General features: G+C 36.5%; 1 long non-coding RNA gene and 1 pseudogene across 1 annotated transcript; one reads left to right on the top strand and one right to left on the bottom strand.

The window, feature by feature from the left end:
* Positions 1-391: 391 nt before the first annotated feature.
* LOC107869053 lies at positions 392-20,751 on the top strand (annotated as a pseudogene).
* LOC124897855 lies at positions 5,767-10,226 on the bottom strand. The gene is made up of 2 exons (XR_007054804.1): positions 10,089-10,226; positions 5,767-6,125 (listed from the first exon to the last, which is right to left on the bottom strand). It is a non-coding gene; the product is annotated as an uncharacterized LOC124897855 (long non-coding RNA).
* Positions 20,752-22,700: the final 1,949 nt, after the last annotated feature.

Raw genomic sequence — 22,700 nt, 5'->3', positions numbered from 1 at the left:
TTTTGATAAAGGGGCTTGTATTGGTTTCTTCTTGATTATGCAAAGCCTTGGTAGAGCAATTTCTCTTTTCATCAGCCTTCATGATATACAAATAAGTGTAGTGTGCTCATTTTTCTTAAGTGTATAAGACTGACTGCAAATTGCAATATCCCCACTCAGTGTATATATAATTGCCAAATCAAGGAGACCCATGAGTTGTTTCTCTGGATATTTGTTGGCTACGGCTACCTCGTGATGACTTCTCCTGTCACTAACCCTGCCTTATACATTTGTAGTATCATTTTTTGTTCTTATCTGCTCAAAAAGCTCTAAGATTGCTCTTTTATACATGATTAAGTTATATACTACATAAGAGGGTTTTGTTCAACTTGTGAAGAGATCATTTCTTATAATGCCACAAATTGGATCATGTTGTTTGCTTGGTGCAATTTCTTCTAATGTCACAAAAGGCAGGCGAGAAAAAGTAAACAGTAAATCGGTTTGGCTATTTGTGTAAAGATCTTTTTTCTTTTTTTGGATTTGGGGTGTAGAAGTTGAAGAAAAAGCAGAGGCAGAGGATTAGGAGAAACTGGCAAAGGAGCTAAAATGCTTCTCCTTTGGAGATTATGGATTAGGCTCTTGAGAAATTTGGGAGTGATATTGTTGCTATTGCTTTCAGGTAATTTTTCAGTTCAATGTTCTGTATTTAGAACATTCTACTCATGATGAGGTGGATCCAGGATTTAAACTTGTGTTCAACTTTTAATATTCTCAGTGTTGAAATCATTGTAGTGTTAAAGTAATGGGTTCAAACTTCATATTTTTTTCTGATTTTAGTAGGACTTAATATGCATGTATCTATACTTCGTTTAGTTGTTATTATGTGTTTTTTTGTACTTTGATTATTATAATATTTTGTTGTGTTATGCTTTCATTTTCGTTACTTCTTTTTCTAAATGCTATTGGACTATTTTTTCTTGAGCTGAGGGTTTATTGGAAACAACCTCTCTACCTGTGTGGTAGGGGTAAGGTTTGGCTATAATCTATCCTCCTCAAACCTCACTTTGTGGGACCACATGCGTTAAAATAATGCATTGGGCCTATTGGAGGATGCAACACTGATATGAAGAGGCAGGGAAATTTCATCTTAAGTACACACACAGTACCCATCATTAACAGCAGATACAAGGGAACTAGCCTTCATAAGCCGCCTCTACTTTTCTAAAGATGGAGGTTGTGAAGATGAAGAACACTTACCACGGTTAGTGGAAATCACCTTTCTACTATTCATCTTAGCTTCAACAATCCGATAACCAGACGCCCCCGGATCAACATCCGGATATGCCACCACCACCTTCGTAGAAGGGAGACCTATTAAGATAGGCTTCAAGTTCACACTTGGTAGCCTAAAGGACTATCAAACACGAAATGGACGCTAAAGGAATAAAAATCAGCAAGTTCACAAAGATAAAACAACACACTAGAAGGAGAAGAAGAAGAAGAATTGCATGAAATTAAAGATTGATAGAGAGACCCTCACTTCCACCAATGAATAGCACTAGAAGGTGTATCAAACCTTCTAACACACATCACCAATGTAAGATCAAACTAAGATCAAACCACTCTCTTAGGTGACCCAAAGGAAACACTCTTCCTCAAGCACACCTTTCTTGCCAAATTTCACAATACAAGTGAAACCCTAACTTCAAATGTATTCAAGGAACCAATTTTGGGTTTGAGAGCTAAAACTACAATCTAAGAGTAATATCCAATTTCATCAAAGTCTAAGGAAAATACAAGCTAAAGGGTCTATTTATACTTATTACAGCCAAATGACCAAAATACCCTTAATGAAAGATGCTCCTTTGGAGTGTAGAAAGGGAGTTTGAAAAGACCATAATGTCCCTAAGTTGAGGCGCCTTTGGAGTATATTCAAGGTTGCCTTGGAGTGTATTAAAAGCTCTTCTTCACAAGGCTAAGCTCCTATTTGCATGAACAAGGCTTGAAAGGCTTCAAAAGGGTCTTCAATCCGCAACTTGAACCTTTGACAATACCTCGTACTATTTGTGCTCTTCATGCTTGTATCATCCTCTCCATCTTGAAAGGAATTTGTCCTCAAATTCACACCTTGCAAAACCAAAGAGGGAAGAAAACAAGCACACAATCCTCTTGGTAGGAGGGTTAGCATTAGTACCACAATTATATCATCACTCCAAGGTGGTTCACACTTTACATCCACTTATCCTTGGTATTTGACATGAAAAGCTTAGCATATAGGATACCAAAGACATGAATAGCATCAATATCTAAAGTAAGTAAGCACGACCAGCAACTATAAACTTCACATTTCAAGAGTATTCCGGGGTCAAATAGAAGAAATATACAAGAATCTAAGCTGAGGTTAGCCATTCCTTTTACTAGAGCGTCAAACTCACAATCATCTTCATTCAAGAAAGGAAAACAGCCACCAAGCTTACTACCTCTACATAATATCAATTCAAAATTAACATGGTTATCATCATAGGCAAAGAGGTAGTATAGGAAGGAATCAAGTGTGAAGGCATCAACCAAGGTACTATCATCTACAAGAGGGTCATGTAGTTTGTGAATACTCTTGTCACATAATAATGGAACCGTATTCAAGCTATAAGTGCTAGCACTAGATGGACACAAATCATTCTTACGAAAAGAATTGATTTTGTCATCTAAAGGATCAACTAGTGCTTGCGTACTCACAACAAGAGTTTGGTCCTTATACAACCTATCAACACCAAGAGTATCACAAAAGGGAGATTCATACACTTCTTGACTAATCCAATCCGAAACTATACCACTTTGGCTACTACAAACCACATCACAACAATTCAATTTTTTAGGAGTGTAGAAAATAGCTTTGTTACCTTGTAGATTATGAGAAGTGTTTTCTTCACTTAGTTTCGCATCATGGCAGCCCTCATGCTCTACATTACAAGGAATATGTCAAGGTTTTCCTTTGGATTCACTTCTTCCTCGCTTATCCCAAAATGGGGACTTTCGGCCAAGGACTTGAAGGAAACTTCCTTGGGCTTTTCCTCGGGACTTCTAGGGTCTTGAACCTGCACATGAGAAGATAAAATACTAGGCAAAATGCTAGTATTTGAGTTAGTGAATAAAAAGGGTCCTTGGTGGACAAGATCCACAATCAAGTATTTTTTTTCCCTTCCAACTTCACTACCCATGGTTTTCCCTTCCTTTTCCCTTCTTTGTTCACATTCTTCTTGTACCTCACTAATAATTTTCTTTCCATCTTGAGGTTTGGACTCACTCTCTTTGGTTTCTAACTCATGGAGAGGAGTCATTGGATTTTGTGAAGTATAGGATCTTTGGACTTGAGGTGTTTGGAATTGTGGAGATTTTGGTGGACATAGTCTATCAATCCTCGCTCTAATTCTAATCATGCCACCCCTCATTAAATCCATATCACCCCTTATAGCATCATTTACGCTCTTCATTTCTTGACTCAAGGCCTCTATTTGGGCCATCAAAGCTCCCATAACATCATTTCCCAAAGGTTGGGAAGTAGTACCTTCGGTTTCCATGGAAAATGTACCTACGAAGTGCCGAAAAACAGCAAGCAAAATAACCTACAAAACGAACAAACGAGTTAGTTCAAAAGCCTCACTTCACTCACACTCAACCTCACCTTACACTTGGCTTTACAAGTGTTGGAGAATCAGAAATACTTGGCAAGTTACTTGAGAGGTGAGAAGCTTTGAATCGGAATGGATCTTCATTTGAAACGACTCAAAATAAGTGATGCACGAACTTGAACCAACAAAATACTACGACTTAAAAACGAGAAAAGCACACAAAAAAAAAACCCGAAGGCACAAAATAAACGAACTCAAGACTAATTATCAACCTAGTAGGTACTTACTAGCTTGCTAATTAGTTATAGAATCAACATAAAAGCAACTAGAAACAACAAATAGAAACTAGGAAATCTAAATTTAGAGGTGAATTTTCGTTGAGCACAAGTGATGATGTGGCACTACGTGGTTGGTTGTCACTTTTTTCGAAATTCTAATTTTTTTTTCCAACTTGTTTTCGGCCAAACACTTCTTATAAAGGAAGAGAATTCGGTTTTGGAGGGAAAAATTACAAGATTGAAGCCTTTTCAAGCTTCAAAATGGATAAGAAATGAATTGGTCCCCCCTTTGTACTTGCAATTGTACTTTGTTGTCCCCTTATCCCCACGTCCTTTTGGAAGAATAGAATATTGTTTGAATATGCTTTTGGACAAACAACCTTTTCACTGTCTTTCTTCCCCTTTTTGGATCAAACAAGAACTTTGAATATCCTTCTTCACTAAGTTATGAAGATCATGCATGAACAAGATGAATATTCAAGCGTTGACCAAGTTTGACCACCTAGCAAATGAACTCCAAATCTAATTTTTTTTGAAGATCTAGGTTCCTTAGCCCAAAACAACTTCAACCAACCAAAAATCAGCCACAAATAAAGCCTAAATCACCAAGACAAAAAACATGTATAGCACAAAAAGCTTCAAAACTCCATAGCATGGTGGATCTACGCTCAAACTCAACCAAACTTCAATCTAAAAGTAGATCTAGACTCCCTAGGTGTTAGAGAGCAAGAATCTAACACAAGAAACCTTCAAAACAAAGTAAAAATTTGTAGATCTAAGACACTAAATTCGGATCTAACACAAGACAACACAAGACACCATTTTTTTTTGTATTTTCTGATTTTTGACTCTCTTTTGATGAGATTTTCTATATAACAACACTAAAACCGAGATTTAGGGATATTGAAACAACCCTAAACAAGGCTTTGATACCAAATGATAGCCTAAAGGACTATCAAACACGAAATGGACACTAAAGGAACAAAAATCACAAAGTTCACAAAGAGAAAACAACACACTAGAAGGAGATGAAGAAGAAGAATTGCATGAAATTAAAGATAGATAGAGAGACCCTCACTTCCACCAATGAATAGCACTAGAAGGTGTATCAAACCTTCTAACACACATCACTAATGTAAGATCAAACCACTCTCTTAGGTGAACCAAAGGAAACACTCTTCCTCAAGCACACCTTTCTTGCCAAATTTCCCAATACAAGTGAAACCCTAACTTCAAATGTATTCAAGGAACTAATTTCGGGTTTGAGAGCTAAAACTACAAGACTAAAGCTACAATCTAAGAGTAATATCTAATTTCATCAAAGTATAAGGAAAGTACAAGTTAAAGGGTCTATTTATACTTATTACAACCAAATGACCAAAATACCCTTAATGAAGGGTGCTTCTTTGGAGTGTAGAAAGGGAGTCTGAAAAGACCATAATGTCCCTAAGTTGAGGCGCCTTTGGAGTATATTCAAGGCTGCCTTGGAGTGTATTAAAAACTCTTCTTCACAAGGCTAAGCTCCTATTTGCATGAACAAGGCTTGAAAGGCTCCAAAAGGGTCTTCAATCCGCAACTTGAACCTTTGACAATACCTTGTACTCTTTGTGCTCTTCATGCTTGTATCAACACTAAAATGTAAACATAAAATAAGTTCACACTAGTTATTTATCTCAACCATTAATAACTCTAGACCCTGAATTTAATTGGTTTTACTTCTAAAAAAGTAGATATATTTAAATGCTTAATTAGGTGTATCTTTAGCACTATCGCTCGCGTTCATACTTAATTTGTTTCTTGGGCCGTCTATCCAACAATGCCCGCAACAAAAATAATCCTAATTTTTAATTTTTTCTTAACAAATTTTACACAAAATAGTGTTTGCATAAATCAAGTTAATACATTATACACTGATTATACATTTACATAACTTTGTCGATGATAGAATGGAGCAGTAAATACGTATCCAAAGTGCTGGAGAAATTGCTACTTCGGTAGCAATAAAATGTGGGTTACAAGTTTGTACAAGATAAGGAGAAAGATGCTCGAAAATTTCTTCTACAAACATCAAAATCACGAATGTAGATATACGAAGAACCGTGCCATGATTTTTTGCAATCCAACAATTTTTTGATATTTTCCTCCATGACCTGTCCTCGTGGCAAGAGACTTCAAGAATGTGCTGGACCTATTGACGAAGATCTGCCACGGCATTCGGCATCCAATATCCATTTGGTGGCTGATAAAGGAAAAAAGATAGGAGAAGAAATTGTGTTAAAGGAGAAAATTATAATATAACCCTAAAAATGGTTCTCCTATCTCACTTACAATTCATGTTCCACACCTCTGGGAAAGGAAGATGATTGTTCGGGATAATCTCAAAAGTTCTTACAGATACAAATCTCTCCATCCAATGACGATCTTTCAGCTCATCTACGCTTGACAGAAGACCTGATTTTCCTTACTTAACGAGATATACAACCCTACCTCAAAAGGTTCGAGGAGAATAGAGACACATCAAGTGGCTTAAAGTGAAACCCACATTAGAACCAAAAGCTTTTACAAGAAAGTAATGGAGGTAGGTGATGGTCCTCCATACTGTCGGACCTACTTGAGCACAACAAATGTTATAGCATTTGCTTAGATCTAAAATTATTGGGTCAATCGCAGGCTTAAAACATAAGGCGAATGGATAAGTATATACATTGGAAAATCCTAATTTGAAAGAGGTTATAGCATCAAGAATAAGGATTTTGGTAATCTTATCCAAGCAACAGTCCACCAGGACAACTTTAAAAATAGAAGAAACTATCAACGAATGATAGTTTTCAACTGGTTCACCCCTATCTCTCACCGTAGATGGTTGTTGTTTGGTCCAGTTACAATCCCAATTATAACTCACTAGAAAAATAGAATCCAGTTTTGATCCAGTATCAACGATGGATAAAGCATGAGAATAATGGTAAACAGAAGAAATCGAAGAAGTCTTATCCATCTATGAGAATGTTAGGAGACAAATTTGCTATTGATAGAGCAAAGACGAAAAAATTTGCAGTTTACTCCATAACAAAATGTCATAGTAAAACAAGATAAAGAAGAAGAGGAAACAAATCTCATAGAGAATTTGACTCATTATTGCGGCGCTTCAATAATATATAAACTGGCCTCAAAGACTAATCACACACTAACACGTGTCTTGGAAAAGTCTTTCATATGTCAGGACACATCTTGCGGAGAAGATCTTCCTTTTTATGGAAGCTACTCCTTCTAGCACATTCTAGTTTGACACTTTTTTTTTGGAACTTGTAACTTTTGTATTTAGACCAATACTTAGGTAGTACTAAAAAATTATATTTACAAGGGGAAAGACTATAAAATTTAACCATAATAAGACCAAGCCTAGATGGTAACTAGGACATCTAGGATTGATTATGTGTCACCAAAACACAGTTCGGTGCACAAAAAAACAAAATAACAAAGTACAATTTAGCTTAATATTCTGTACTGAATTCCCTCCATCCTCAAAATACCTATCATTTCTTCCTTTCCAAATTGTTCACGATATACATGGGAATGATCCTCCACCTCTCTCTGTTCCTTGCACTCACTTCAGTTTCCTCCCAGCTAAAAAGAGTGTCAATAATCTTAATTGGCATTATCCATGCTATGTCTGTGAGATTGATGAAAATTTTTTGTAGTTGATCTGTGATTTTGTAGTGTAGGAAGAGGTTATTTACTGTTTCCATTTCCTTCTCACATAATAACGTCTGGAGCAGAGAGAAATTTTCCTTTGATCAAGATCTCATGAGTCAAGACAGCTTCTTTAGCTACAAGCTAGGTAAAACATGCAACTTTGTAAGGTATCTTGATCTTCCAGATGTGTTTTCATGGCCAGATAATGCTTTGTGGTTTTATGTGATTCAACAACTTATACCCTGGTACTAACTTTATACAATCCACTTGAGTGTCCATCCCACCATAGACAGTCCACTCCTTTGACCTCCTTGAAAGATCTCTAACTGATGTGTGAGTGTTTAAAGAAAAGGCCAGAGGACTCTAATTGACCTCCCTAAGCTAACTCCATATGGAGTGCTGCCCTCCTTGCCACTTTGCATTTTACACGGTGATAAAATCATAAATAAGATAGTTAATTTTACTAATTTGTCCTTTATCTATATTGTTTGAATCCTATATATGGATATGAAATATTTTCCAACTATAATTCCCTATAAAAGGAATGATGGATAACCTACTTAATTCACAAAATAAATGCAAAAAACAATACGAAGACATCAAATTCTATCAAATGTTGTGTGGTCGTTCACTTAAAACACTTTTAGTACTAGTAATCCTTAAAATGGGTGGGAGTAGGATTACAAGCAATTAATGAGCTCCTTGAAAAAAGAAACTTTTTGAAACTTCTAAATTTGTTTTGGATTCCAAAGAATACGTCAAATGGGAAAAAATAATTTCAGTTAAAAAGGAATAGCTCGTAATAAAATGGGGAATAGTAAAATAAGTGTAGTAGATTATTTTAGCTTGAATTGTGTGATTGACATTCTTTTACAAGTAAATAAAGAAATTAGAGTTTTTTGGGATAACCATGGTGTTCGGGCCAGCTTTCGCGCACCTTGACTAAATCCACGTGATACCTGCCACCTCCCACCACCAACAGATATAAGATAATTTTGTCCACCAAGGCTAGGACAGATGGGAAGAATCACCTAGTATTTTTTGTCTCTGCTGGGATTTCAGCCTAAGACCTCAGATTCTCAACCCACTTCATTGACCACTAGGCCACACCCCTGGATGCAATAAAGAAATTAATTTGCTTACTCTAATCATGGTTAGGACTTTGATTTAAGTAATTAAATATGAACCTTTAATACTTAATCATGATATGTGGCTTCCATCCAAGTAGGATATTGGGGAAATGGAAAGATCGAGTAATGGAGAAGAGCCTCGTCTGATCTAATATGGCCTTTCTCGGCGGATTCCAGAAAAAGAAGTAACGGAAGTGAAAGAATAACAAACAAAATACTTCAATAATCAAAGTACAAGAAACAATAAATAATAAAAAATAAATGAAGTATAGATATATGCATATAATGCCTACTGAAATCTGAAAAATATTATATTTGAACCCATAATTGTAACGCTACAATGAGAATCTTAAAAGTTAAAAAAGTTTAAATGCTGGATTTGCCTTGTCACAAGCAGAAAGTTCTAAATACAAAATATTGCACTGAAAAATTACTTGAAAGCAATAGCAATATCACTCCCAAATTTCTCAATATGCTTATCTATGACCACGAAGCATTTGTTAGCTCCATTGCAATTATCTCTTATTGTTGATTGGATCTAAATTGCTACTAGAAAAGATTCCTTCGGCAGTGTAATTTTTCAATTAAAGTGTTCATAGTCGAAAAGCTGGAGCGGATGCAAGACAAAGAGGTAGAGGACCATTCCCATGTATATCATGGACAATTTGGAAAGAAAGAAATGATAAATATTTTGAGGATAGAGGAAATTTAGTACAAAATCTTAAGCTAAATTGTATTTTGTTATTTTATTTTTGGTGCACCAAAATGTACTCTGGGCGACGCAGAATCAATCCTAGATGTTCTAGACACCATCTGGATTTGTCTTATTACGGGTAAATTTATAATCTTTCCCCTTGTAAATATGGTTTTTTAGTATGACTAAGTATTGGGCTAAATACGAAAGTTACACGTTTCAAAAAAAAATCTTCCAAACTAAAATGTGCTGGAGGGAGTAGCTTCTAATAGAAGGAAGATCTTCTCTATTAAATGCGTCCTGGCATATGAAAAACTTTTCCAAAATATGTTTAGCATGCGATTGGTCTTTTGGGCTGATTTATATAATATTGCAGCACCGCAATGATGAGTCAAATTCCCTATAATATCTGTTTCCTCTTCTTTATTTTGTTTTATTGTGATTTTCTATCATGGAATAAACTGCAGACTTTTCCTTCTTCGCTCTATCAGCAACAAATTTATCTCTTAATATTCTCATCTATGTTGCTCGGACTCGGCTATTTTGCTGCCGAACCCGTCTTGATACGAGACTAGGGCGGGGACGGGTGCTTCCGCTGTCTCCAATTCGGTCAAACGATTTCGAAGACGTTGACCAAACTGAATAATAAATTTGAGGGAAGCATCAAAATTAACCGGTGACTTACCTGAAAAAATCTCGACCAACAACCACCAGAACAGAGACGGTGTTATCGATGGCCATCGCTGTCGCTGAAAATCATCATTGCCATCGTCGGAAAACATCGTGCAGTCGTCTACGGTCAGTTGTCATCAATCGTCCGTAGTCATCGGCATTAATAGTGACGGTTTTTTTTTTAATGTGATTTGTTTGTGGTTTTAATAACATTTAATAATATTAATAATATTAACCACAGATATACCTTTTAATGAAAAATAAAAACACGTGTATACAAGTGTCGGTCAGTAAACCTACTTTGTTTAAAAATTAAACTTATTTTTTATTTTTTGGTAAATAAACGTCAGTTTTAATTTTGGAAAAAATTTCTAATACGAATACTATTCCTAATTGAAAAGTAAAATCAATGAAAAAAGTAACTAAAAATAGTAAAGTAAATAAAAAATAAATTGAAATCCTTGTGGGTCAAGGAAAATAAATTAGTTTAAAATAAATTATAACTCTATATTTATGGTATTTAATTTTTTTAAGCCGAATCCCCGCACCCATATCCACTCTCGAATTTGCACCCCCGAATCCTAAAATTTATATCTTGATGAATTCGACTCTCGGATCCGCACCCGTCTTGGATACCCGCACCTGAGTCCGAGCAACTTAGATTCTTATAGATAGGTAAGATTTCTTCAATTTCTTCTACTTATCATTATTCTTATGCTTTATTCGTCATTGATGCTGGCTCCGAAATGGATTCTACTTTCCCAGGAGTTACAATTGGGATTGTGACTCGAAGGAATGACATCCATCTACTATGAGTGATAGGGGTAAACCAGTTGAAAACTATTGTTTGTTGATTGATTCTTCTGATTTATTTTTGAAGTCATCCTACTGGAAAGTTGTTGGGATAGTGTTATTGAAATCCTTATTCTTGATGCTGTAACCTCCTTCAAATCGGGGTTTTTCAATGTATATACTTATCAGTTCACCTTACGTTTTAAGCCAACGGTTGACCCAATAATTTTGGATCTGTGCAAATGCTATGACATTTGTCTTGCTCAAGTAGTTCCGGCAGCATAGATAATCGTTGCTTTCCTCCGGTACTTGTCTTTAAAAGTTTTTGGTCCTAATGCAGCTTTCACTTCAAGCTACTTGATGCATCTGTATTCTCCTCAAACTTTTTGAGGTGGTGTTGCATATCTCGTCAATCGAGCAAAATCAGGTCTTTCGACGAGCATAGATAAGCTGAAAGATCGTCATTGGATGGAGAGAGTTGTATTTATGAGAACTTCTGAGATTATCTCGAATAATCATTTTCCCATCCCAGAGGCGTGGAACATGAATTACAAGTAAGAAAGGAGAACCATTTTTAGGGTTATATTACCATTTTCTCCTTTAACTCAATCTCTTCTCCTATCTTTTTTCCTTTATCAGCCACCAAATGGACGCCGGATGTCGTGGCGGATCTTCGTCAATGGGTCCAGTGCATTCTTGAAGTCTTTTGCCATGAGGACAGGCCATGGAAGAAAATATCTTAAAATTGTTGGATTACGAAAAATCATAGTACGCTTCTTCGTACATCTGCTTCTGTGATTTTGATGTTTGTAGAAGAAATATTCAAGCATTTTTCTCCTTATCGTGTACAAACTTGTAACACATGCTATTCCTACCAAAGTAGCAATTTCTTCACTACTTTGGTTATGTACGTATTGCTTCATTCTATCATCTGCAAACTTGTGTGTATGTATAATCAGTGTATAATGTATGAACATGATTTATGCATAAACTATCTTGGGTAAAATTTGTTAAGAAAAAAATTAAAAAATTAGGATTATTTTTGCTGCAGACTTTGTTGGATAGATGACCCATGAAACAAATTAAGTATGGATGCGAGCGATGGTGCTAAAGATACACTGAATTAAGCATTTAAATGTATCTACTTTATGTAGAAGTAAAACCAATTAAAGATGAAAAATGAATTCAGGGTGGAGTTATTAATGGATGCGGTAATTGATTAATGTGAACTTGTTATATGTGAACAATTTAGTGTGTATTTGACGCTTATCTTTAATAGGTCTCCCTTCTAAAAAGGTGGTGGGGGAAGATCCGGATTTTGATTCTGCGGTGTCTGGTCGTCGAATTGCCGAAGCTAAGATGAGTAGTATTCTGATAAAGAAATGGACCTTGGGCCTAACTCAACCTCAAAAGCTAGTTCATGAGGGAAGGATTGCCCAAGACCATATAAGGGGACCAAGGACCCTTTAGCCACCGATGTGGGACTTCAACAAGGACCCTTTAACCACCGATGTGGGACTCCAACACCCCCTGTACGCCCAAAACTGGACATCTGGAGCGTGAACAATATAAGACGCAGGGGGGCGACATTGAAAACAATGAATTGGGTGGGCCTGACTCTGATACCATGATAAAGAAATGGACTTTGGGCCTAACTCAACCTCAAAATCTAGCTCATGAAAGGAGGATTGCCCAAGACCATATAAGGAGACCAAGGACCCTTAACCACTAAATAAATACTCAGATTTGGTTCAGAATAGCGATAAAACACTGAATGATCAGCTCCACTACGAATCATGCCAAACTCCTGAATAACTGTACTGAACTTTCTGAACCAGGCTCGAGGGGATTATTTCAAACTATAGAGTGACTTGCGCAATCGATATACAAGGCTACTAGACTCCCCCTGAGCAACAAAACCAGGTGGTTGCTCCATATAAACTTCGTCCACAAGATCACCATGCAGAAAAGCATTCTTAATGTCTAACTGATAAAGAGGCCAATGACGAACGGCAGCAATAGGGAGAAAAAGACGAACTGATGCTATTTTAGCCACGGGAGAGAACGTGCCACTATAATCAAGCCCAAATATCTATTTATATCCTTTGGCAACAAGGCGAGCCTTCAGCCAATCAACCTAACCATCTGGACCAACTTTGACTGTATAAACCCAACGATAATCAACAGTAGATTTACCTGCAGGAAGGAAAACAAGCTCCCAAGTACCACTCGTATGTAACGTAGACATCTCATCAATCATAGTCTGTTTCCATCTTGAATGGGAAAGTGCTTCACCTGTAGTCTTAGGAATGGAAATAGAGGACAAAGATAATACAAAAGCATAACGGGGTGATGACAAACGATGATAACTCAAGAAAGTATAATGTGGGTTAGCATTATGAGTGGATCTTATACCTTTTTGAAGTGCAACTGATTGACTAGGAAGAGGTAGGTCTGCAATAGAGGAAGCGTCAGGCGCAGGACATGAATCATCTGGGACTGATACTGGATGTGGGCGCCGGTGATAAGTCAAAAGTGTTGGTTTTTAGCTTTGAAATTGGAGAAATAACAGAGAAAGTGTTGGAGAAAAATAAAATACAGCAATAGTATTGTCAAAGGAATTTTTTTTATTAATAACTCAAAGCATATATTTATAGCTAAATTTCTAACTACACTCCAATTTAAATTCGGATAACTAATTTCTATTCAAATAATAAAGGGACAATTAATTCCTAAGTCTAAGCCACATAAGATTCTAATAATTTAAAACTACTAAAAGTATCTACTCCTACTTTATTTCTGAAACATATCTTCAACACTCCTCCTTGGATCAAAAATTGTAGATTGTAGTCTCAGCTTTGGATAAAAAAATTGTAGATTGTAGTCTTATCTTTGGCTGAATTTGACCTCTTGAATAAATCTGCTAATTCATCTTTGTTCTTGCAAGGCTTGTGTGCATCTTTTGTTGGATTAAATAAGAAACTTTTGCCTCTCATATCAACTGAAATTGTTTTGATTGCAACATTCCTTTTTACTTCTGCAGGAATATAATCACCATTCTCAATTCTGATTTTCTTATGTTTTGAAGGCAAAAACTCTTTAAAGTGAGTCTTTTCATATGTCATGTGGTTTGTAAAACCATTATCAATCATCCAAAAATCAGATTTCTTGGTTAAAGAATATGTTGCCACAAATAAGTGATCTTCTTCTTCTTCTTTGGTGACTTGGTCATCTGCTTCATATTTTCGAGATTTGTTTTTGCAAATCACAGCTTCATGGCCAAGTTGATTGCAAATCTTTCATTGTGCATCTGGTCTCTTCCAACATTTAAATGGAGGATGACCTATTTTGCCATAGTGCTGGCAAGGTGGGTAATTTTTTCTTGAATATTACCTTTGCTTTAAGTTTTGTGAGTCTTGTGGTTGGCTGCCAAAGCTCCTTCAACCATACCATCCTGCCTCATAAGCCTTCTTTGCTTTTCCACCTGCAACGTATTTAACAATTCTGCCAAGGTAATCTTGGACAGGTCTTTTGTATTTTCCAAGGTAGTTATTGATACTTCATATCTTTCAGGAAAGTAACAAGAATTTTTTCAACAATTCTTGAATCTTTAAATTTTGTGCCAAACAATCTTATCTTGTTAATAATGCTAAGAAGTCGGTCTGAGTATTTTTTGACAGTCTCAGATTTCTTTGTCTTTTGCAATTCGAATTCCCTTATTTGATTCAACACCTTCATGCCTCGTATTCTTTCATCTCCGGTATATTCTTCCTTCAGATAATATCAAATTTCTTTTGGTGATTTAAGGATCATAATTCTCATGAAAATTATTGGAGACAGACTGGCAAACAAAGTTGCTTTTGCCTTTGATTTTTTGATTTTCTTTTCCTTTTGGCTTTTAATCTGGCCCACCGTGGGATTATCGGGCAGCAGAATAACATCATAATCCTCCTCCACGGCCTCCCAAAGATCTAAAGCCTCAAGATAAGTCTCCATTCTTATTGCTCAAAGATGGTAATTCTCACCATCAAAGACAGGAGGACCTATTTGGGAAAAGTTGTTTTCAGAATTCATCTCTCACAGATCTTTCAAGAAACTGGCTCTCGATACCAATTATTGGTTTTTAGCTTTAAAATTGGAGAAATAACAGAGAAAGTATTGGAGAAAAATAAAATACGGCAATAGTATTGTCAAAGGATTTTTTTTTATTAATAACTCAAAACATATATTTATAGCTAAATTTCAAACTACACTCCAATTTAAATTGGGATAACTAATTTCTATTCAAATAATAAAGGGACAACTAATTCCTAAGTCTAAGCCACATAGGATTCTAATAATTTAAAACTACAAAAATTATCTACTCATACTTTATTTCTGAGACATATCTTCAACAAAAAGTGGTGATATTGTGGCTGGAGATAGAGAAGTATACGTAGATTCCTGAAAGATTGGTGTGGGTAAAACTGGAGGTATAGGTAAAACCTCAGAGATATTAAGATGATCAGAAGATGTATAGTAAGGTTGAGATTCAAAGAATGTGACATCAGCGGACATAAGGTAGCGACCCAGATCAGGTGAATAGCATCGATACCCTTTTTGAACTCGAGAGTAACCAAGGAAGACACATTTGAGAGCACGGGGGGCTAATTTATCTTTTCCTGGGGCTAAGTTATGAACAAAACATATGCTCCCAAAAACATGAGGGGGATAGAGTAGAGATGTGACTGAGGAAATAGTATGGAATGGGGAACTTTATTCTGGATCGAAGATGATGGCATTCTGTTAATGAGATAGCAAGATGTGAGGACCGCATCGCCCCAAAAACGCAGTGGAACATGGGATTCAATGAGAATAATGCAAGCATTCTCAATGAGATACCTATTTTTTCTTTCTGCTATACTGTTCTGTTGAGGGGTGTATGGACATGATGATTGGTGAATGATTCCTTGATGAGTCATAAACTCCTGAAAATGGGAGGATAACTATTCTAAGGCATTATCACTACGAAAAGCACGAATAGAAACACTAAATTGATTTTGTATTTTACCACAAAAACTTTTGAATATAGAGAATAACTCGAAACGATCTTTCATTAAGTAAACCCAAGTATATCTTGAAAAATCCTCAATGAAAGTAACAAAGTAACGAAATCCTAACGGTGAACTGACTCTACTAGGACCCCAAATATCAAAACGAACTAATGAGAAAATAGACTCTGAGCGACTTTCAATACTAAGTGAAAATGTAGCACGGGTGTGTTTCCCAAGTTGATACGACTCACAATCTAATGTGGATAGGCTAGACAAACTAGGCACCATCTTTTGTAGCTTGGATAGACTAGGATGTCTTAGACGCTTGTGAATAAGGTTGGGAGGATCTATAGCGGAGCATGCTGGGAAGGAATTTGAAGCGGTAAGATGGACCTTGGTCCTAACTAAACCTCAAAAGCTAGGTCATGAGGGGAGGATTGCCCAAGACCATATAAGGAGACCAAGGATCCTTTAACCACCGATGTGGGACTCCAACAAGGACCCTTTAACCACCAATATTGGACTCCAACACCCCCACACGCCCAGGACTGGACATCTGGAGCATGGACAGTATAAGACGGGGGGCCCAACATCAGAAACAATGAACTGGGTGGGCCTGGCTCTGATACCATGATAAAGAAATGGACCTTGGGCCTAACTCAACCTTAAAATCTAGATCATGAGGGGAGGATTGCCCAAGACCATATAAGGAGACCAAGGACCCTTTAACTACCGATGTGGGACTCCAACAAGGACCCTTTAACCATCGATATGGGACTCCAATATTTTCTACTAACCATGATAAGTGTTCTTCATCCTCACAACCCCTATCAGTAAAGAGGAGGTAGCTTGTGATGGCTAGTTCCCTTGCACCGGATGTTAATGATGGGGACTATGTGCGTACTAAAGATGAAGTTTCCCTATCTCTTCTTGAAACTAATCATCTTTCTAAGCATGTTGTTATTGAACTCGAGGACGTAGAGGAAACTGACAATGAAGTTATTGCTGTCATGAGGCGAAGTCACAAAATCTTGCTCTAATCAGCCTATGTTTCCTTTATTTGTCCCCTCCAACGAAGCCATCACAGAGTCTGAACTTCCTCAGCTTAGCAATGCATTGGAAAGAATGAGTACTCCAGGTTTTTCTGCCTATCCAGATACTTCCTCTTGCCCACCAAGGTGTGAACTGGATCAGATGGGTCGCCAGAGGAACCTTTTTTTGAGGAGGGCTTACAAGCTTTGGATCGGGTATACTTTCTTACCTTAATTACATTGGTCTGTTTTCTTCAGATCTTGATCTGACTATTTTTCTTTGTTTTCTCTCAAGACAGCACACTCTTGGTTGAAGGTTTGCTTAGCCTTATGGGAAGAAAAGATATGCAAATTCAATTGGATTCTCAAGCGTTAGAGATTGATGTCCTGAAGGCTGAGCTTGCCAATAGGAAATCATAAGACGTGGCAGCCGCTGAACTTATGTCAATGTTAAAGGCTGATCTTCAAGAGACAAAACCAGGTTATGAATGGGCCACTTTTAGCTTAGATTATGCTAACTGGTATTTGGATCATGCCAACCGAGAGAAAGAGAAGTATGTACATGAAGCTAACCAACTTTTCTCGGACTGTTGCTTCCTGCAATTAGAAATGAAAATCATGGAGGAGGATCTTTGCGCATATGAAGAAAGAGAAACCTTCCTAGAAGATGAGCTTCAGCGGCTAAGAAGTGAGCTATCAGCTAGGGCTGATTTAGTGAAGCAAAATATGGATAAGATTAGGGGTTGGCTTGCCAGGGCTAGGAGTATCATTCAAATAAAGAAAGAAGTTCTCCAGTCTTCAGAAAGTGAAATTTCCGTCTTGAAGAGCTACAATGAGGACCTCAAAACCCAGACAAACATAGCCCTTGCTGACCTAAAAAAGGAAAAGGATCACCTCACTCTTAAGACTAAATTTATGAGGTGGAATGTCCGGAGGTTCACTCTGGAACTCTGGAAGAGGTCGAAGCAGGTATTGTGAACCTTGATGCTGCTATCCTCCCATGAGATGGAGGCAAAAGTTGATAAAGATATGTTGCCTACTCCTCAACTATCTCCTGCCGATATACAAGCAGTGGCGGAGCCAGAATTTTCACTGAGGGGGTTCAGAAGTAAATATACGGACTAGTCGAAGGGGGTTCAACATCTACTATATATACATAAAAATATTTTTGACCACATAAAAATAGTATAATTTTCCAACGAAGGGGGTTCGGATGAACCCCCTGAATTGTATGTAGATCCGCCACTGCATACAAGGGGATATTCCTGATAGGGAGAGGACGATCAAGATGATCAAGAGACGCATCCGCCAAGTCATGCCGATGCTCACAGGGATCTTCCCGGAGAGTGCGATCAAGGGGATAATGATTCCCATACGTCTTGAGTGCCAAGCTTCTTGATGTTCTTACTTATCTAGTTTAATGATTTTTGTTGTATCTCCAATCTTGTTTGACCTTTTAGATTATTGTGGAACCTATGTTTTGATTTGGTTAATCTCTGGTTTCTATTTGTTGTGCAACATTGCTTGCTTTTTGATTTGGTTAATCTCTGGTTTCTATTTGTTGTGCAACATTGCTTGTTTAATCAAACTGTTTTGCATATTTTTGAGTTGTATTGAGCACTTTGAGCATGAACCTGGCCAAACACCTTTAAGTTAATTTTGGTCTGGTTTAAAATTAGAGTTTCGTTGTTTAATATTGAGGATACTAGATCCGTACCATTGTTATGTTTTTAGAGGTATATTATTGTATCTCTATACTTCGTGTCAAAAGTTATAGGTTCATATGAACCCATACCAAAAGTCTACGTCCGCTATACCTCTTATTTATTCTGGCTGTATCATGTTGACATTTTTAGTGCTGAAGATGATTGTACTATTTTGTTTCCAAATTAAGGTATGAGCTTCCAATGTATTTCTCTTTGGCAAAATATGTGTCAAATAGAATATTTATTAAGTAGTAGGAATGAGAGAACCCCATGGAAGCATGAGTAATCACAAGAAGTTTAGGATGGAAATGAAAATTAGCAATTTGCTAAGATCTAAATTCAAGTAGTGATCTGCTATCTGATTACAAATAGTGCAATTATCTATTCTTGTTGTTTTGGATCCAAATTGCTACTAATTTTCCTATATTCTGGACACTTTAATTAATCGAAAAATTACATTGCTCCAGGAGTCTTTTCTACTATGATGTATGCTTTAAGAGAATCAGTTTAAGCACTTGAAGCTTAAAAAGCTTTTTCGCCTTGTATAGGAAGAGCCAATGCATATTTCGTTAATGTCCACTGTTTTGAACCTAGCTAACTAGTTTTATTTTGTTTCTTACTAAAAGACATCTTGTTGCTTTGAAATTTGCTAACTTATTATGAAATCAATCACTAGCCAAAGTTCCATTTGCTGCAATGAGAATTAAGATGATGATTCTAGAGTCCGTCATGACATTTCATTTTTTGGTCATTTATGATTGAGTATCCTGATTTATGTGTTCTACTTTTTTTATAAGAAATGTAGGTTTAAAATGACTTTCCTGATATGTTATCTCGCTATGATGGAGCTCCTAAATGATATCCTTATTTTGCATTGTTGCTGAAGATGTTGCTTTGTTAGAGTATGGTCATTTAACTGGTCGTCCATTTAGAGTATTCAGCCTTGATACTGGGAGGTTGAATCCGGAAACTTACTATGGAGAAGCACTATGGGATTTCTATTGAAGATATGTTCCCTGATGCTGTTGAAGTTCAGGCTTTATTGAAGATGCCACCAAGAATGCTGCCGCATAAGGAAAATTAGGACCTTGAGGAGAGCCATCAAAGTCTTACGTACCTGTATCACCGGGCAACATAAAGATAAGAATGCTGGTACTCGATCTGAAATTCCCATTGTTCAGGTAGACCCTTCATTCGAGGGTTTGGATGGTGGAGCCTGCAGTTTGGTGAAGTGGAATCCGGTTGCTAATGTGGATGGCAAGGATATTTGGAATTTACTTCGAGCAATGTTCTGGTTAACTCATTGCATTCACAAGCTTACGTTTCTATTGGATGTGAACCTTGCATGCAGGTTGTCTTATCTGGCCAACATGAGAAGGAAGGTGGTGGTGGGAGGATTCCAATGCCAAGGAGCATGGCTTACATAAGGGCAACATCAAGGATGAAAGCATGAGTGGTATTGGAAATGGCGCTGTCCATGCTGATGGTAGCGCTGCTATTGCCGATATTTTCGACCCCAAGGACAATGCAGAATCCAGAATGTATTGAAGTTGGAAAATTTAATTGAGCCTTCACTTGTTGTTCTTTATGCACCTTGGCGCCTCTTTTGCCAGGTAATTTATCTTCTCATCAACAACTTTTTCTTTCTCCACCGAGGCTGATCCAAGATTTGAATTTGATTAGTCCAATCTTTAGGGTTCTTAGCACTGAGCATAGTGCACTTTTTACATTACGGTTCTAGAATTTAATATTTTTTGAAAACTTGGTGACTTTTCAGGTATGTAGTCATGTTTCGAAATACTGGATCAATTGAGCCCTAGATTTTAGGCTGTGGCGTTTGCCTTTCTTTCCTAGCCGCATGGTATTTGGGAATTATCGAAATGATCTTTTTTCTGATTTTGTACAGGCAATGAAAGGATCCTACATTGAATTGGTGGAGAAGTAGGCAGATGCTGGTGTGAAAGCAGCGAACTTCAGGGCAGACGGTGAACAGAAAGAATGGCAGCTTTCCTACAATACTCTTCTTTCCTAGGCATTCTTCACAAGCGATTAAGTACCCGTTGGAGAAGAGGGACGTAGGCTCCTTGCTGGCTTTTGTTAATGCCCTTGGGTGAATGACCGGCGGATATTGTTTTTACATATCTTGATGAGAAGCTATTCTGCTATACTAAAGTTGCGCGCAAGCTGCCCTGGACGCAATGAGTTAACAAGGACGCAATGAGTTAACAAGAAAAATGAACTTGTGGTTGTATAGAAGTTAGGTAGTAAAGTATACCGTCCTCTTAGTCCTCCCCCGTTTTTCTTTTGCCTTTTTCCCTTTTCCTTTTTATATCCATCTTTGGTCAAAGCTTGATTTCTAGGAACTCAGTTTTTTGAATCAATATAAAGGGCCTGGTTTTTGTTGCATCTTATTTATGCGAAGTCTTGGTTAAGCACTAATCTTTTCCTCAGTCTTCATGAATATACAAAATATTAGATAATTTCCAAGTCAATGAAATTCATGACATGCTTTTTTCACGTAACACTTTTTGCACTTAATCATAATTGATCTCTACCAATAAATATATATAAACCAAACCTCTTTATATAATGGGGTCGTTTACAACAACATAATTAGTGTAATTCCACATGTGGGAACCTCCCCAACATTTCCGAGTATAATGGGTTAGTTTGGATGATTGTTATAAAGAGGTTGTATTAGATGATTTCTTTCCATTGTTGGATGAAAATAGTATCTATTAAACCAACTTCATAATTGATAATTGAAAGTTTTAATAGGTTTTAAAGAAGTGAGACATAAATCAAGAGCTTGAAGGGTGAAAAATGCAATTATGATGGAAGGATATTGAGAAATCTCATAACAACCTTCAACTTGTTTTCTTCTGCAAAATTTGAAGTTTATGAATTCCTACCCCGACTTTCATTTAATAAATGATTTGCTTATAGCATCTAAGTGTGTGACCTAGTGGTCAATGAATCTCAGCACAAACAAAAAAAACCCTAGCTGATTATTCCTTATTTGCTATATATATGTCTACTAATAACTTTTCGGCCCTCTCTTTGTAAAATACCATGTAATGTAGTGGTAAAATAAAGAACTCACATACACTAAGAATCCCTGATCATTTTATTTTTGGACTGATTATTGAGTTTTTCATGGCATATACTTTTGTGTGTCATTTTTTGTTTTGTTTTTATAGTTTCTGGTAAGAAAAACTCAGAGGTTGCTCGTTTATACATGGTTAATTAGTTATGATACATAAGAGGATTTTATTCAACATGTGAAAGTGCTCATTTCTTGTAGTGCCACAAATTGTTTCAATTGTGATCATGTTGTTTGTTTGGTGCGATTTCTGAGAATGATCTTTTTATATGGTTAACTTAGGTAATTCTTGGACTCCGGTTTTGAAAGGAAGAGGGTTGGGAAAGAGTTGCAATTTTTGTTTATTTTAAGGAAAAATAACATAAACATACAACTTAATTTATCATATTTACACAAATATCCACCCTTATAAAGTAACTATAAAATTCCAAGTAATTTTATATCTTTGTTGGATATATCGGGAGCTAATTATGTATCTTGATAGACCTAAAATCACAAAAAATATATTGGAAGCTAATTATGTATCTTTACAAATGAAAAAATGAATTTTCATTGAATGTATTAGGAGCTACTTATGTATCTCGACAGACCCAAAATCGAGATTTTCAATAATTATGCAAAATGACATGATTTTCTATAATCAAGCTTCAAACTATCGGGATCTATGTTGTTTGCCCTAGTTTTTTTTTTTGGGTCCCAATTTTTTTTTAGTTGTCCAAATTTAGTGGTTCTTTTTTTTACACTTTCTTGCTTTGATTTTTCAACTATTTAGTGAGTAATTAATACATTTAATTACTTGTTAACTAGTTTTAAATCATCAAATCCTTTCTTTGATTCCTTAAATTAAGCAACATAAATAATTTTTCTACTTTAGTTACATAATTTTTTTTTTGTGTCCGATTTTTTTTGTGCTTTTTTTCTTCAACTTTCTTCATTTTAGTTCGTTGATAAGCTTCTTGA

Source organism: Capsicum annuum, chromosome 4, assembly GCF_002878395.1.
Source record: "Capsicum annuum cultivar UCD-10X-F1 chromosome 4, UCD10Xv1.1, whole genome shotgun sequence".
Lineage (NCBI taxonomy): Eukaryota > Viridiplantae > Streptophyta > Magnoliopsida > Solanales > Solanaceae > Capsicum > Capsicum annuum.
The sequence above is the reverse complement of the archived record's forward strand: the minus strand, read 5'-3'. Positions and strand labels throughout refer to the sequence as shown.